Below are 18,203 nucleotides of genomic sequence, written 5' to 3' on the forward strand. Positions count from 1 at the left end.
TTTCCCAAGATATGACAGCTATCATTGAGACAAGATACAGTTTAATACAAAGACACACACATGTCAAACTTAAAAATTACTATACTCAAAAGACACAACAGAATTAAAAGGAAACCTATATAATGGAAGAAAAGTTTTGCAAACGACATATCTGCTAAGGGGTGAATCTAGAAAATATAGAGAACTCCTTCAACTCACTATCAACAAAAAAGAAGTAACCCAATTTAAAAATGGGCAAACGACTTGAACAGACATATATCCAACGATCATATACAAATGGCCAATAGATTTATGAAAAGATGCTCAATATCCTTAATCATCAGGGAAACGGAAATCAAAACCACAATGAGATGTCACCTCAGACCCAATAGAAAGGCTATTATCAGTAAAATAGAAAATAGTAAGTATTGGCAAGGATGTGGAGAAATTGGAACACTCATGCACTGTTGGTGGGAATGTAAAATTGTGCAACCACTGTGGAAAACAGTGTGAAGGTTGCTAAAAAAATTAAAAATAGAATTAGCATATTTATTGGTCTGCTCAACCTGCCATAACAAAATGCCACAGACTGGGTGGCTTAACAGAAATCTTTCACACAAATCTGGAGGCTCAGAAACCCAAGATCGGGGGGCCAGCTGACTTGCAGATGATTACCTTCTTGCTACATCCTTAAATGGCTTTTCTTCTGTGTTGGTGCAAAGAGATAGAAAGAGACTGGGGAGGGCAAGCTGTTTAATGGGTATAGACATGGTTTTGCAAGATGAAAAAGTTCTGGAGAGCTGCCGCACGATAATGTACATAGATTTAGTGCTAATCAACAATACACTTAGAAATGGTTAAGATGATAACTTTTATGCAATGTGTTCTATGCCATAATTAAAAATTAAAAAAACGATAATTATATAAAGTATTAAGTAAAAATATCTATAAGTAATCAAAGCAAATATTCAGTTACATAATATTTCCCGAAATATTTTCATCTAAATTCCTTGCCATTTTTCCGATAATCTTTTTGAGATTTATTTTTAGCATTTTGATCTGGATCACTAAGTTATATAATCTGTAAGAATATTAATACAAAATGTATTTTTAAATGAATGATTTTTAAATAGCATTTCTATTTTAATGTTATAAGTGAGATTTTCCTAGATGTAAGGAAATTTTTAAGTTAAAATTTTTGTTTTTAAATTTTAACAAAAGGTTGTAATAAATGGAAATTCAATATCGTTTACTATCAGGCCAATTTAATCTAATTAAGTACTATTAGTATGTAACTCTTCTATGTATCACACCAAGATGTTTTCACTCTTTTAGGAGATAAAGTAAATAAAATGTATTAATAATCTTATGGAAGCGAAAACAATTGTTACTCTCTCCAGTTGTACAGATGTTTCTTTTGACTTGGGGAAGCAGGGCGGGGAAAGGCAGCGAGCGCATGCTTCCGTTAGTGAAGTGTTGTTCTGAAGACGGGCACATTCGGAGAACGGAGATCTTTGGGGGCATATGCAACAGGAAGTCTGTTTCCTTGAGGTTTTGGAAATTGCGTTGACAAATTAGTGCCGGCCCTTCTGTGCCACCCTCTCTAAGGTCTCCCCGTTATCCAGAGTGGGGGCGCAGGTGAATCGGGTCAGATTCAAATGAAGGAGCGGGAGCCAGGAAGCTCATTGGGGTACGGAGTCGGTCTCCCCCGAAGGGACTTGCTAGCCCCCTGCGGTCACCTGGCGCTCTCCCTCCGCGCCGGCCGCTGGGGACCTTAGGACCTCCCGCGCGGTGGGCGGGGCGCCGGGGTCGCGGTTCTCCCCTCGCCCGGCGCCGCGGGAGGCGCCCTCCGCCCGGGTGCGGCAGCCCTCCAGCTGCGCACGCTGGACACGTGCCCCCCCAAGGGCCAACCCCGCTCGCCTTCCGCTGCCGGCGGCGTCCGCCCGCTGCGCTCGCTAGGCGCCCCCTGGGAGGACTCGGCTTCCCCGGTGCCGCGGCAGGCGCATCCCCCCCCCTCCCCCAGCCAGGGAGGATCTCTGCTCACCCGGAGCCGCGGGATGCGCCCCCCCTGGAAGGAACCCGCTTCCTCGGTGCCCCGGGACGCGCCCCCCGTGGGAGGACCCCGCTCGCCCAGGCCACAGCCCCTGTGCCCCAGCCTCCGGCCTCGCTCGTCTCCGCCCCGCAGACCGCGTGGAGGCCGCCGGGGGCACCGGGCGCGCAGAGGCCTTGGGCGCTGGGCTCCCCTCGCTCGCAGCGGCGGACGCCGGGCTCCGCGTGGCCAGCGTTTGGTCTCCGGAGGCCGGACGTGCGGGTCGGGCACGGCGTTCCGTTCCGCCAAGGGCGCCCTTCTCCGCCCGCCTCGCAGAGGGCGGCGCCGGGTCCGGTCGTGGGGCCTGCGACGATCGGGTTCCCAAAGGGCCCGGGTCTCGCCTGTTTTGTCAGAGCCCACCGGGCACCCCGAGCCTCCGCGCAGGAAGCGGGGTCCAGCGCCTTCCCCGGCTGCTCGGGCCCCGCCAGAGGCCTGGGCGCGTCGGCATCCCCCGCTGGGTCCCTGTCCTCCCCTCGTTCCGACTGTGCAGCAGGGATGCGACCGGGGGACTCTGGCTCCGGTAGCCTGTTCTGGCCACAAGTGGTGATTCCTCGAGTCTCTGGCCGCTCGGAAAGCCACCCAAATCACGGACGGGTCCATGGGACCGTCAGCCTTCCCCGTTCGGGGATGAAGCCCTCCCCCGGCCCCCAAAGCATTTGGGGGGAGCGCTAAGTTTGGAAGACACGGAACCAAAGGGGAATGCAGGATGCAGGTGTCAACAAAACAAATGACTGTGCCGCTGACTTCTTGGGAATTTTCACCGCAAGCCTGTTTATTTATAAAACACGAGTGGCGCTCGGTTACCGACGCTTTCCTAAAGCCCTTTCCCCCTCGGCTGCCCTCCCCCCTCCCGACGTGATCTCTCCCGATCTTTCCGGGTTCATTCACTACAAAGAACACACACGCAGCCACTGTTGCTAGTTGCCAAAGTTTCCATCCCTCTGTGGAGAGGTCTTTCCGCGCGGTCCGCTCGGACTCTCGGGGCGCTCGGGGCGCAGCCGGACGCGGGGAAAGAGGCTCGCGCGGCGGCCCCGCAGGTGTCCCGCCGGGCGCTCCCGGCCGGTAGGAGGCGGCGTCGGGGAGCCGCAAGGGTCTCCCCGCGCCCCCGCGGACCGGCCCCACCGCACGCACGCGGGCGCGCGCGCGCGCAGCACGCACACACACGCACACGCGCGCGCAGCACGCACACCCGCGCCCCCGCGCCCCGCGTGTTTCCCGGGCGCGGCCGCTAGAGGGAGGGCCGCCGGGCCGGCGCGCGAGATGGAGCGACCATGGAGCTGCTCTCCGGTGGGGTGTGCGTCTTCCACACGCGGCTTTCAGGGGAAGCCGCCCCGGTGAGGCTGGCAGTGCACGAGCGGCGGAGGGCGCGGGCCTTCCTGGCCCTTCCGGCCCGCGGTTCTCTGGGCTCGGGGCCCCCGTTGCTGTCCCCCCTTCTTCGGTGAGCGGCACCCTGCAGGCGCCCAGGTGCCCGGGACGGAGCCCGGCAGCCCGTGTGCGCAGCGGCTCATTTCTCCTCTTCCTGAAGGGCAGTCTAGGAAGGGGCCGCCGAGACCCGCTTCCCGTGTTCGGAATCTTCCTCTATACTCTGAAAAATATGCTTGAGGTATCATTGTTCTGGCAAAAAACGGAAAACTAAGTTGGGGACAGAATCAGTTATTTAACACGGGATGAGGCTATAGACTCCTTTCCCCCCACCCGCCCCCGCCCGTGATATGTCTGCGTTTGCATTTAATTCTTGACCACCAACCGGGAAACAGTTACCCAGACCTTAGAAACTGCCACTTGGAGTAGCGCATCGCTCTACATCTGCCTCCTTGTGCAGAGGCTCCTAGTGGGTGTGTAAGCCCAGAAATCACCTCGGAAAGAGCGAGGAGAGTTGGGACGCACGGAACAGTTCTACCCGGTCGGACTCTGGATCAGGGAGTCGGCACGTAGGGTTAAGGGGAGATTTGAGATGGTCTCGGTTGCAGTTTCGAGACTGGAAATCTAATCCCGTTCACCTAACAGGCGTCTCGGTGGATTTCGACGAACTTTGCGAAATGAATCGGGAGGATGACTCAGGCCGGAGCGAGAGAGGAGAGTGGTTTCGCTGAAGCCCGGGTTCGGAGCGCCTCGGTGACCCAGCGCTGGGCGCGCGCGCGCAGAGCGGCCAGAAGCTCCCGGCGCAGCCCCGGCTCGGCTCGATCGGGCCGGCGGAGCGCGGGCTCTGACGCGGGGCGCGGGGGCCGGACGCCCCGCAGCGCCGCCGGCGCGCTCCCCGCCCCGGAGACGGCCGCCCCCCGCGCGCAGCACCGCTCTCCCTGGAGCTCGCCGGGTGCTGACGTCCGCCCCGGCCCTTCCGTGTGTCCGTCCGCGCGCCGGAGGGGACGCACTTTGTAGCAGTTACTTTGCCTGGAGGCAGTCGCGTCTGTGGCCCGGCCCCGCGCACGCCGCCGGGATCTGCGCTGCTTTCCGTGCTCTTTGCACCCGGCGCGCGGCAGCCTCTCCAGCGGGAGGCGCCTTTGGGATTCGCGCTCGGGGAGGGAAGCGGCGGCGCTCCCCCAGCCCGGAGCTTTTCCGGTGGACTGCGAGACCGCCGCTCACTGGGTGCGCGCGGGGATCGCTCCGGGAGCCGGGAGCGCCCTCGCCCAGATTTTGGAGAGGGCGGGGGTGTTTTCTCAGAGCTGCTGAAGACGTCCTCCCCGCCCGGCCCCTGCAACTTGTTTTGGTTTCCTCGCAGTCCTGCGTGTGCGGTTCCAACATCAAAGTTTTCGGTTCCGTACCCGACCAAATCTGTGGGTCCGGCCCCTCCGCCGCCCCCGCGCGGTCGCGGCCAGGCCTCCTCGTCTCGCGGTGAGCTAAGAGCGGGGCGCCCAGTGTGGCGGCGGCGGAGCCGGCGACACGGAGCTGCTGCCGGCGCTCGGGAACCCTCGGCCGGGCCACAGAGCTGGCCGGGCGCGCTCCGGAGGAGCCGGAACCTTCCGGGACGCTGCTGCCTGAACGCTGGGTTTAATCCGCTCCTCTCCCGCGGAAACTCATTGAGAGAAGCGCTGGGCACGGGCGCTCTGCGGGACCCGAGCTCCCGGCGGCTCGGGATCCGGTGCCCGCTGCTGCGGAGGGAGCAGAGGCGAGGGAGCCCGGAGGTAGGCGAGGGGGGTGGGGTCCGGGTTCCAGCGCGCTCAGCCGGGTTTCCGGACGGCGTCGGGCTTCATGCAGGCTAGGCTTCCCCCTCTCCCTCCTTTCCCACCGCGCCCTCCCCGGCTCGGATTCGGGCGCAGCAGCCACCAGAGTCACGGCACCCTCAAGGTGCAGTGCCTTCCAGGGCTCCTCGCTTGAATGCCTCGCCGCCTCCTTTTGATGCTGGGGGTATGGGAGCCTCCCTGGGAAGTTGGTAGCTTGCAGATCTTGAGAAGGTCCACCTTGATTTTATTCAGCTTCTTAAAGGATGTGTTTCCTGTGGGCAAGAATTATGGGAAATGAATGTCAGTGTTACAGACAACTGCAATCCAGCTCAGAAACCACCTTCATACCCCCCTCCCCCCAAAAGTTTTCCCCATGCAAGTTTTCTTAATGCCCAGATGTGGTGCATGGAGACTAGGCTGGCGTTATTATGTAAAAACTGGGAAGGGGGCTCTCCTGCTTTCAAAGTGCAAGATGTCAAGGACATTGTAGTTTCCTTTCCTTTTCCTTCCTTCCTCCCTCCCTCCCTTCCTTCCTTCATCCCTTTCCCTATGCTGCCCATGTAACAAAGCCCTGTGAGTGTAGAGAGAATAGAACACTTTTACAATCTGCAGGACTGATGAAACATTACGCTGTTTCCAACCTTGCCTGAAGTTCTTATTTAAATACCTGATCTGTTTTACTTAAAAGAGGTAATTTTGGGGTAAGGCTGAAGTAGTATCTTAGGTGCAATTCAGCGTGGTGCGATTTTGTGTATAGTGTGTGTAATCGATCCCTACAGTTGCATGTTAACTAATGATAGAGATTGCACGAGACGATACAAAGAGCCCTTGATGTTTTGGCAAACAATATTTTTGGACCGTGGGGAAATTTAAAAGTCAGTATTAAAATTTGTGCATTAAGAATTCGGATGCACAGATGAAACCAGAGAGGTAAGTTAACTTTAAGACGGTGGTTTATTGAAAATCAGTGCCTGGGATTTCATGTCGACGTACGGTAATCGGTGAAATAAATGAAACAGTATTCCCAGCTTGCAATACTCATCTGTAGAAAGACTGTTGTTGCCTTTCCTTTCTGATCTCGTTTGTGGGAACAGAATGGTGTGGGGTGGGTATATTTACTTCCTCACACATGGATGCTGTATATTCCAGGATGCCCTGTAAATCAGAAAGAGGCAAGGTCCAGGGTCTAGCCTCAGTCCACACCGCCATCTCCCATCTACGAGGTCTGGGGTCCAGCCTCAGTCCACACCTCCATCTCCCATCTATGAGGTCTGGGGTCCAGCCTCAGTCCACACCTCCATCTCCCATCTACGAGGTCTGGGGTCCAGCCTCAGTCCACACCGCCATCTCCTATCTACAGGGTCCAGGGTCCAGCCTCAGTCCACACCGCCATCTCCCATCTACGAGGTCTGGGGTCCAGCCTCAGTCCACACCGCCATCTCCCATCTACGAGGTCTGGGGTCCAGCCTCAGTCCACACCTCCATCTCCCATCTACGAGGTCTGGGGTCCAGCCTCAGTCCACACCTCCATCTCCCATCTACGAGGTCTGGGGTCCAGCCTCAGTCCACACCGCCATCTCCTATCTACAGGGTCCAGGGTCCAGCCTCAGTCCAGACCGCCATCTCCCATCTACAGGGTCCGGGGTCTAGCCTCATTCCACACCACCATCTCCCATCTACAGGGTCCAGGGTCCAGCCTCAGTCCACACCACCATCTCCCATCTACAGGGTCCAGGGTCCAGCCTCAGTCCACACCGCCATCTCCCATCTACAGGGTCCAGGGTCCAGCCTCAGTCCACACCGCCATCTCCCACCTACAAGTTATCCCTGCTATAAGCTGTTCCCGGTAGGGCCTTCTTCTCCTGCTCCTGTACACTTGTAGCACCGATGGGAACCTAACCCTCCTCCGTGCACTAGGCTGTCACTCCTGTGTTCTTTCTCACAGGGTGGTGCTGAGTTGGGGTTGCGCTGAATCGGAATGTTCATGCCTAGCAGTAAATGTTGTGCAGGTGTTGGTTACTCGTTACTCAGCAAGCCTCTGTGCTGAGCCAGGTGTGTAGGGGAGAATACGGTGGCAGTGGGGAGATGGTAATACTGAGCTGGGGACAGGGGCTGTACTTGAGTAGAATGGGGCAGTGCAGAGGGGAAGGAATAAAGCTAAATCTGAGGGGTGTGTGTGTGTGTGTGTGTGTGTGTGTGTGTGTGTGTGTGTGATTAGAGGATGGATTATCAGCAAATCAGCCTTATTGTAGATCTGCACGAGCAGGTTTATGTCAAAAGTCAGACTCCTTGCTTGATACTTGATAAATGCTTTAAAGAGAATTGGGAATCCCAAGAACGTAAACAGCTCTCCACTGTGGTTACTGGCTTCCAAATAAACTCTTCACTCTCAGGGTCTAAAACAGTTTTTCTCTAATTTTAGTGCCTAAATGCATGAAAATGGAGATTTATGACCCCCAACACATGAGAAAGTTGTTCAAGAGGATCCAGTTAATTGCATGTTTAACACCATGGGTGATTCCAGTTCTCCTAGTTCAAGAATTAGTTTGTGAAATATACAGGCTTAGTGTTCATGGACTTGCTTTTAGGGAGGGTATCATAGCTGCCTGGTAAACTGAAAATTTTTCCTAGTATTTGTCATCTTCTTGAAGTTTCCTTATTTTCCATGATCAATGCCATTATTGTCACGTCTGTCCTGTGATGAGATGGCTATTCTCAAAGACCAAACTTCTGTCATTTGTAGATTTGAAATTATGGATGGTGGCCCTTGGAGATTCAGACCACTGAGGTGATAGAAATGCTTCAGGATTATTGAGATTTTATGGTTTTAAAAAACTCAATGTGCTGATCGTTTGGCTCAGTAAACTTTATCTCTTGGTTACTGGAGGTGGAGGGAGGACACGTATTAAAATGTTAATCTTTTTATTTCATATATTTACAGATATATTTTTGCTAATAGGGCAAAGTAACTCAGGTAGCTTACATGAAATTAGAAAAAGAGAAAGTAAACTTAAAAATCCCTACGGTCAGTTTTGTCTCCTCTCTCCATTTCCATTAATAAAACCTCACGAATGTGATGTAACAGCAAAGGAAAGGTTTGGTGAACTACTGAACCCATGAAAAGATTGGCCATTTCTTTCAGATCTTTTTTGCAAGTGGCATTTCCATGAAATTCTTCATTTTCCCCACTCTTCCCAAACAAAGCAAGCTGGTCATTCTTTGGCATGGTCTTCAATGTGTGTGGTGTTCGTTGGTGTTTTGGTATCAAGGTTCCCATTCCTGTGTTTTATTGTGTTTTCTATACAATGTTGCCCGTGCAGAACACGTTTTCCCATTAATGAGCATTTAGCGCTCTCTCTACGAACAGTTTGCACCGTAAAAGCACAGCATCACATATTGATAAAGGAAGAGGTTATTGTATTTGCTTATTTTCCTTAAAAAATCACTTTCATTCAATTGTGTATGTATGTTGGTTGTCGACTACTTTAAATATGTGCCTGTTGAAAGTTTTTAAAAATACGGCTTTCATGTTTAATAAAATACGTCCTCTCAAGTGATTTACGGCACAGATTAATATGAATTACATGTTAATTTTTGAGTTGAGTTATATTTTTGTTTTTTGTTGAAACTCCAACAGCCTCTTTAGATATTCGGTTGATGACACCGTAAGAAGTGGGAAACCTGGGAAGGAGATCACAAAATTAGTTTAATCTTAGCAAGACAACCTTAACATAAGAGAGGTATGTGTTGCTTCTTATGAGCCCCAAATCACAGATGTTATGATTGGTAAAGGTTGGTAGAAATGCAGTTCCACATGCTCCAGGATTCCAGCCATGTGTTAAAGATTTTTGTAAAATAATGGCATCACTGAGAGCAAAGACAGTTGATTTCTACGTCAAAAAAAAAAAAATGTAGGATTTGACTTAGAAGTTCTGGAAGCTTCTTTTTCTGTTACATAGCCCCTCTCCCCATGGGGTGAGAGAGAGAATTGCCCACATGGTGGCGCTATTGTGATGAATAATATTTTACCTAATTCTACCCTGGAACCGTCTTTAGGTACCAATGGAAACATTGGACTTTTCTCTAGCGATGAATTTTCTGACACTGTTTTCCTAGTAATATGCAACTTATTAGGTCTTAGTGCCCGTTGTCACCAAGGACAGCCTTTTAGAAAAAGATTTCCCAGTCTGTTTCCAAGAAAACCTAGAAGCCATGACTCCTATATTTTCTCCACTGTCCTCTGTGTTCTTATATAAATGACTTCATATCTATCTATAATGGAAGATATTATCTCTTGAAGTGATTTCACAGATACTATATATTTTTTCATCAACTACGATGTTCTATATATTCTCATCTCTGTTTTACATTCCTAAAATGAGAATGGCTTGTCTTCTACATATACCACCTCTGTTTACCTTAAATTCATCTCTGCTAATGTGAAAAAAATCCATTCACAGTCAGTGATGTAATGGACTCCTTAACAAGTCACTTGCATTTTAATAGAGGACCACTAGAAGAAGCCAAATCCAACACATGTTTGCAGGGGGAGTTTTCAGGTCTTTAGACAAAAAATCCCACCAGTTACAGCTTCGCCAACCGCATTCGTGGGTATGGAGGCTAGTTCTGCCACCTGGTTGGGGTCTGCGGGCATCGGTGACCTCACGTCTGGAGTGCCAGGGCCCGTGGAAGACTGAGCATGTGACTGAGTGCATGACTGAGTACTCAGTACATGACTGAGATCTGGACAGGGGAATAGAATGTTATGCTCGTAACTCCAGGGAACAGGAGATTGAATCCCGGGACCAGGGGCACGTTAGAAAGGTAGACTGCACACCAGTGCCTGTCTTTCTTGGTTTGCCGTCGGCCAGGTGTGTGAGAGGGGTCACAACTGAAGACACAGCTGTGGAAGAAAAAACAAGTCCAAGGCGCAAGAGAGGTCCCAGCGCCCGGGGCCCAGTCATACAGTCTTTGGAAGGAGAGGGAGGACGTTTGCCTATGTTGTGCATTTCTTCTTTTGCAAGACATTTGAGAAATTGTTTCAGAGGATGACAACTAAACGTTTGATTCCTGGTGAAAAGAAATTCTTTATTTCTTTCTTTAATTCTTAAAACCATAACATATTGTCTTCTAAGAATTACATTTCCTTGGTTCTGTATAGAGCAAAATGGCTGTGGTTGGTCAGCAGCACTCTTTAAAATGTCTTACAACTTATGTAAGAACAGTGAGGTTTTTCTGGACTGCATCCTAGGGTGAAACAGAAAAACTGGCTTCCGTTTTAAAGATGAATAAAACATTAGAAATGATTTATGTGACCTTAGATGTTTTCTAACTTTCCTACTGTTTTTGTTTGTGAATTAGTCCTTAAATCCCCACCTCTTTTCAGTGCTGAATTCTTTCCATGAGTAGGAAGAGAAAGGAATTAAAACTGTCAGTTTTGACTTAAGATAATTAACTAAGAATCATGTAAAAAAAAGCTCTGAGTTATTTTCTTGTATTGTTTTTCTTCTTACATGTTTCAGATACCAGTAAACAAATCCTATATATGTAATGTGTTTCAGAAATACATGTATAGGGGCACCTGGGTGGCTCAGCCGGTTAAGCACTCGACTTGGGCTCAGGTCACGACCTCACGGCTCATGGGTTCAAGCCCCGCATCGGGCTCTGTGCTGACAGCTCAGAGCCTGGAGCCTGTTTCAGATTCTGTGTCTCCCTCTCTCTCTCTGCCCCACCCCCGCTCATGCTCGATCTCTCTCTGTCTCTCTCTCTCTCTCAAAAATAAATAAATGTTAAAAAGCTATAAAAAAAGAAATACATATATAGTATATATCAGAATATATACATATTAAAATTTTTCTATTGAACTTTTCATTCCAGTTGTCATATTTTTCCCTTTTCAAGTTGAAGTCCTTTCTCCACTACCACGGACAGACTTTTCTGAGAAATTAAATAATCGATTATTAATTAATCTAATGGTTTGATTCAAGATTCCTTTTTAAGAGTATTTTTAAAAGGATAATTAACAATTAGATAGGTATAAGTTAAAAGTCCATAAGGTCCTGGTTCGTATTTTCCCTCTCAGCTGATGCACAGAGGCCAAATCTATTCAATTATTATTTGTACTGTGCCTTCTGATAGTTTTCAATATATTTAGAAGAGTAAAGATTATTTGTGTTCACCAGTATTGTGATTTAATCCCTTGATGGAACAATGCAATCTAATTACTGTATTTTAAAACAGTTCTTTACTGCTTGAAACGGTATTACTATTTTAAAAATAATTTTGTAACATTAACAAAGTATATACTATTCAGAACAATTTTTAGGTAATGCAGTATGTATTACATTAAGATCTGCATAACAGTTTGTGTTCCTTCACATGGGTTTGTAAATGTTAAACAAAATTTAAAATTATTAAAAAGGTCTTTAAAATATTTTTTATTTATTTTGAAAGAGACAGGACAAGTGGGAAAGGGCAGAGAGAGAGAGAGAGAGAGAGAGAGAGAGAAAGAGAGGAGAGAGAGAATCCCAAGCAGGTTCCGTGCTGTCATCTCAGAGCCTGACGTGGGGCTTGAACTCATGAAACCTTGAGATCATGACCTGGGCTGAAACCAAGAGTCGGCCTCTCAATCAACTGAGCCACCCAGGTGACCCTAAAAGGGTCTTTTAGATGTGAAAGTGTTATAAAGTTGAGTTGATATCATTATTTGCATCATATTTTATACAGTTTAAAGTGCTATAGATGCTGAATCCTGAAAAATTAATACAATTGAAAAAAGTAACTTATTATCATACTACGACTAACTTATATATTAGCTGTGACTTTACAATAAACTTGAGATGTAATACTCCATTTTTTTCAGGTGTTATACTGTTTCGTCTAAGAAATATTATGCTGGCTCCTTGAGCATATTATGGTAAACTCTTAGGGCACAAGTAATTACATTCTTCTTGATCACTGTGTGACAATGTGAGGGAATATAATTTGATTCTATATTTTAGTATCTGGAGGTATAAAAATAATACCCTGTGCAGATATGTACAACACACACACACACACACACACACACACACACACACACACAATTTCTAAAGAATGCCCACAGTCACCAAACTTCCCAGTTACTCACAATCTAAAACATATCGTGTGTACTTAGCTCGAGAAATTGGTTTTCTGTTGGCATTTAGAACCCATCTGGCCACGACATCCTGATGATATTTGGCATGTGTGAAGGAATTACAAATTCACTTGTAAACATTCTGTTTCCAAAAATAGCAGATTAAATTTGGTAAAAATGCAGTGAGTCTGCATTAATTGTGAACATATTCTTAGGAAGGAGCATATTAATTAGCAAAAATGGTGGAGGGGAGGAGAGCAGTAACACTTTGACTCATCTTTCTAGTGGGGAGAAAATGACTGTATGCTTAGGAATACATCCGATGAAAGAATAATTGCAGTAGGCAGACATTTAACAAATTAATAAAAAGTTGGCCAATGAGGACTTATGAGCTTTAAACTGGTTAAAAATTATGGCATTCCAGTATTTGTAAAATAAATATTATGTATAACTTCTACATTAAATACTATTCTTCTAGAAAGCTATATTTTTCTGCATGATGAGTAGTCAAAAAAGCATTTTAGAAATTAAAAAAATATGTAATATCTTTATCTTCATAAGATAACTATGCTTAGACTAAAAAAAATAAATAATACAGATTAGCAAAAATAACAATGAATTATGTAGCAGTTTATTTTGTGCCTGTTGTTATTTCAAGAACTTTACATTTACTAATTCCTTTAAGGCTTCTGACTTCATAATCTTATTGTTTTCTCAATTTATCAATGAGAAAATGCATGCTCAGGAAAGTGAAGATCTTTGACCAAAAACACCCAAGAAGAGAGAGAATTTGAATCAAGACCCCAGGTTCTATGTTCTTGAATCCTGCGCTCTGAGGGCTCTTGACGGTTTCCCACATACGGCCAGCCACAGTTTTACTGCTTCTCGTGGACTTTGCTAAGTTCACGTCTAGCAGATTGTGACTGCTCATTGGCAGCAGCAGTTTTCCTTTGAAAATTTTCTATTTGGATACATTTTTACACTTCTTATGTTAACAAACGAGAAAATGCTGCCCTTCCTTACAAGTCTGTGTTTTGTGTTTTTCGAAGTTAACATTGTATGACTACTTTTTTTTTTTTCCTTCATGTGCTTTATGAAGGAAATTCTTATTTTCAGCATTTAAGGAACATGGGATGTTGGGTTCAATATCACCATATGTGGGCGCCTTGTTTGTAAGGTAGAAACAGCTTTTTCCGAAAAGAAAGTTTTACCTGCATCGTGTTAACAGAGTATGTTTACGATCCTTTATTGTTTTCCCATATTTAATTTTTACCTTCATTCCAAACTCTGTTGAGCTCCTGTTTTACGAAGTGCACTCCAAGGTCTTTTTCCCGATTCTGTAGTCATCACGTTAATCATGTTCTTTTTATGTGGGTTCATCCAGCTGGGGCTACTGGAGGGCGAACACCGTTCAGCACACCAGGGGTCCCTGGGGGGATCATCTCCCCTGGACCTTTTCTCGCTCAGTACAAACAACAGTGGTTAATGGTAGAAGGTTGGTTGGGCTCCTGGGCTCTGATGTTTAGTTGCTCTTGAAACTGGACATTTTTTCTTAAAGCTTTTATGCCAGTTTCCTCAGTGCTAGGACCTCATGAGTATCGCAAGGCTTTAATGAGATGATTCAAGAAACACGTTTATGGCCATGCTTGACACAGCTTGGGCAGCTGAAAGGCAAACATGTAAAACTAGTGTTTGGGAGGAAACAGTAGAAAAGTGTATCAGATATGTATCAGTATATATATATATATATATATATATATATATATATATATATACATATATATATATATATATATATAGTTTATGTGTATACAGATACTGTCTTGTAGAATAAAAGTGATTGTCATGATCCCGAAAGGGAAAACATGTATTTTTATATATTTAAGTGAAAGTACAGTCACAGTTGTTCACTTGTTTTTGCTATTTGGACACTCTTAGGAAAATTACATTTTCCAGCTCTAGGAGAATAGATTCCCAGACAAAAAGCTACAAATAACACCTGACCTAATTCTTGTGAAAGGTCCCTGAAAAAGTTTTACCTAAGAGAATTTTCATAGTGAATGACTAGTTCGGTTTTAATTTTTTTTTTTTTTCAACGTTTATTTATTTTTGGGACAGAGAGAGACAGAGCATGAACGGGGGAGGGGCAGAAAGAGAGGGAGACACAGAATCGGGAACAGGCTCCAGGCTCCGAGCCATCAGCCCAGAGCCCGACGCGGGGCTCGAACTCACGGACCGCGAGATCGTGACCTGGCTGAAGTCGGGCGCTTAACCGACTGCGCCACCCAGGCGCCCCATTAGTTCGGTTTTAAATGACACGACAAAGCAAAACAGATTAACAGCAGGTTTGTGGGCGTTCAACATCTCTTTCAGCACCTACAATTAAAAATAAATAAATAAAAAGCAATTCAATTAAAAAAGCAACCTGGCTTTCTCCTGGAATTGTATTTATTCTGTATTATTACACTTGTTGAAAATGATCTGAAATGAAAGCACAGTTATTAGAAATAATTGTATTTTTTTTTGTTCAGACTCTACATTCTATCCTGATTTCATTAGGGTTACACGCCTTTCTTTCTTCATTTGTTTTTCAGAACAAAACCGTGGCCTTCAGGCTTTTTTTTACTACTCAGTAGCATCGATTAAAAGTTAGAATTAACTTAAAAGTTTAGAAGGAAAACAACGTCTTAGAATTGTGTTCAGTTCTAAAAGCTGATTATTCAGAGAGAGAGAGAGTTGTGTCTCAGGTGAAGTCTTCGGCCTTAGATCTGTGGCCAAAGTGTCCTGCTCACTTCACTCTGAACTAAAGGGAGTAATGCAGTTGGTGCTTTCCCAATTTAAATGGTCATTATCAGATAACTAGGAGGATAAGAATTAAAAGAGAGCACCGGAGAAGTTCTTGGACAATTTCACTCTAAAACAATATGGGATCAGTACGATTTCTGTGAACGTTCGCGCGGTCATTGTTGGAAAGGGATTGTAAGTGCGGGGGGTTGCCTGCCTGGAACCCTCTGATTGTGCCGGCGAGGCGTGTGATGATGTGATTCTGCTGACACTCCTTGATCTACCGAATAGCAGTTTGCTATTTTTGTACTTCTCAACAGCAAAAGTCTGGGCACGTTATTGGGCTGTCGTGAACACATTGCCTGTTACATTAGAGTCTTCCATTGCTTCCAGCAATTGGAGTGATTACACCTTTTGACTGGAGAAGTATCAGTAACGCGAGTCTTCTTAGTCTAAGTCTCTGCACGGGGGTCTCCTCTCGATCCAGAACTTGCAGCTAAAGTCTGTCCGCTCTCCGTCGCATTCAGTGTATGATAGGACACGGGGACAAATACGCAAAGGTAAGAAACACCCCTGTTTGGGAGGGAAGAGAACGAGAGTGCATCTCAGACAGTGATCTCTGTGGGACGTATTTCATCTCACTGCTGCTTGCAGACTGGGGCTCATTCCCAAGGTCATCTGTTCCTTGTCACCCCTCCCCAGTGCGGGCATCAGCTGTCGTATGGTACCGCTGTTCTGTATTCTCACCTGTGCTTTCTGGCAGGAGACCTTTACCAGGTGGGGCTCTACATCCTGTGCTGCCTTAGTCCGCTGTGTCCTCAGTCATCATCTTACTGCCGGGGCTCCTGGGTCGCCTTCCCAGGCTCTAGCAACCACTTTCTTGCCGCTCACCGGCTGACGCCGAGGTGGGGTTTCACTGGGACACCCTCGGCTCCTCGGTGAAAACTTTGTATCCCTCAGAATGCTCCTTTCTCTCCGCCGGCTCCCGAATTGCAGAATAGTACATCCCGATAACGAAATCTCGAAAACTACAGAAGGGAAAAGACCTCATCAATTCTACCACCGAAGGACGTCCTTGCTAATTTCCAGTGGCCTGGGGTTCCTTGTCAGCCTCATTTTTCCTTTAAATAGAATAGACTGCTTTTGTCATTTGTACGTTTACTCTGAACATTTTTATGGCAACAGTTTCCTGTCACACGGTGGTTTTACCAACATTATGTGGTTCCGCCATCCAGGGTCACAACCCGGAATCAGGCTGAGTTAGACCCGGTGATGTGGTTTATTGTTACTGTTCACAGCTTTTTAAAAGTTGACTTTACTGTCAATGCTTGCACGTTGAGGATTTTTGGAATTTTCTTCTTTTGAAAGGATGGGAGATTCAGAAAGAGTAGGACACCTTTGCTGCAGGGAGGGAAGCCCTCCCTTGTGGCATGGTGGCTCCATGTTACATCTGTCACTACCCACCTTCGTCCTCACTAATCCCCTTCATGGCGCGTTCATTTTGTAGCACTATAAAGATTGCTTCTAGAACAATCTCACATGTCTCTGTGCATATCCTCAAATATGTTCTTCTTCTGTATTTCCAGGGGTAGAAAATTATTGGCTTAAAGGATATATGAAGAAAGGAAGCAGTTTGCACTTTCACTCAGGAAAATATTTTCCAGATTTTTTTGCTGTTTTACATTGTCTTTTTAGTGGGGAGATTGACTTTAAATATATGATAATTAGGGAGCCCCTGGGGGGGTCAGTGGGTTAAGCATCTGACTTCAGCTCAGGTCATGATCTCACTGGTTCCTGGGTTTGAGCTCAGAGCCTGGAGCCTGTTTTGAATTCTGTGTCTCTGTCTCTCTCTGCCCCGCCCCCACTCACCCTCCATCTCTCTCACCCTCTCAAAAATAAACGCTAAAAGATTAAAAAACAAATATATGACAATTTTTTATTTATATACCTCTATTTTTGAAATGATTTCATGCAGTTTTGAAGTTTTCCTAATGATTGATTTGTTATTGCTTATTGTTCTTTTTCACAATTTTACACCTTTAACTTTTGATGGTATATTTGAATGCATTTATTATTTAGAGTTTTATGTCTGATCTATCAATATTTCCATTACTTTTGCCTTTTCATGATTTGCCTAAAGAGCTTTTTTACTCTTTTTTATTATTTGAATGTTCACATTTATGTCTTTTATTTTTAAGTTTTGTTTTATGTTGCATTATAGCCTGAGTTAATCGTAATATAAGATATTTATAGATATCTGATCTTTGAATAATTTTCCAAATAATTGACCAATTAGCTAATGACTATTTGTCGAACAGTTCAAATTATATTATTTTCCACTTTAACATGAAGGCTTCCCATAAAAGGGAAATTATTTCATGTTGTTTTAAAAGACATGCCCTGTAAAAAAAAAAAAATTTTTTTTTTAAAAAAGGGGCACCTGGGTGGCTTACTCGGTTGAACGTTTGACTTCAGCTCAGGTCACGATCTCATGGTTTGTGGGTTCGAGCTCCACATTGGGCTCTGTGCCGACAGCTCAGAGCCTGGAGCCTGCTTCGGGTTCTGTGTCTCTTTTTCTCTCTGCCCCTCCCCTACTCGTGCTCTTTCTCTGTCTCTCAAAAATAAATAAATGTGAAAAAAAAATAAAAGGCATACTCTGCTTTTATTTGTATAAGACATCTTGTGTATTTTAATCAGATGTTATTAATTGGACATTATGTCATCCTACCAAGAAAGCCTTGGTTGTCACAGTCTCTTGGTATGACTCATATAGGGCTGCTTATTAAGTCAAACTTGACGAAAAGCTATAGAATTCCCTAAGGATGATTATTACAAACAAATTAAGCACTTTGGCTCATGTAAACATGATGGTTTGGGGTTGATCATACAGGAACAGTGACCAAACCACTTTTAGCAAAATAGATATTAGCAAACTTTTAACATCAGCAGAAAATATTATTCCTTTAAAGGTCATTCAAATTCATATCCTAGTAATGGCTATTTAAAGTTGTGTTCAAATTTTATGTGGAAATCACCTTCAGAAGAGAGGGTATTGTGAGTTACTTTACTGTAG

Source organism: Lynx rufus, unplaced genomic scaffold, assembly GCF_022079265.1.
Source record: "Lynx rufus isolate CCGP_SWC_20201006 ecotype Redwood Valley unplaced genomic scaffold, mLynRuf1.p SCAF_25, whole genome shotgun sequence".
NCBI lineage: Eukaryota > Metazoa > Chordata > Mammalia > Carnivora > Felidae > Lynx > Lynx rufus.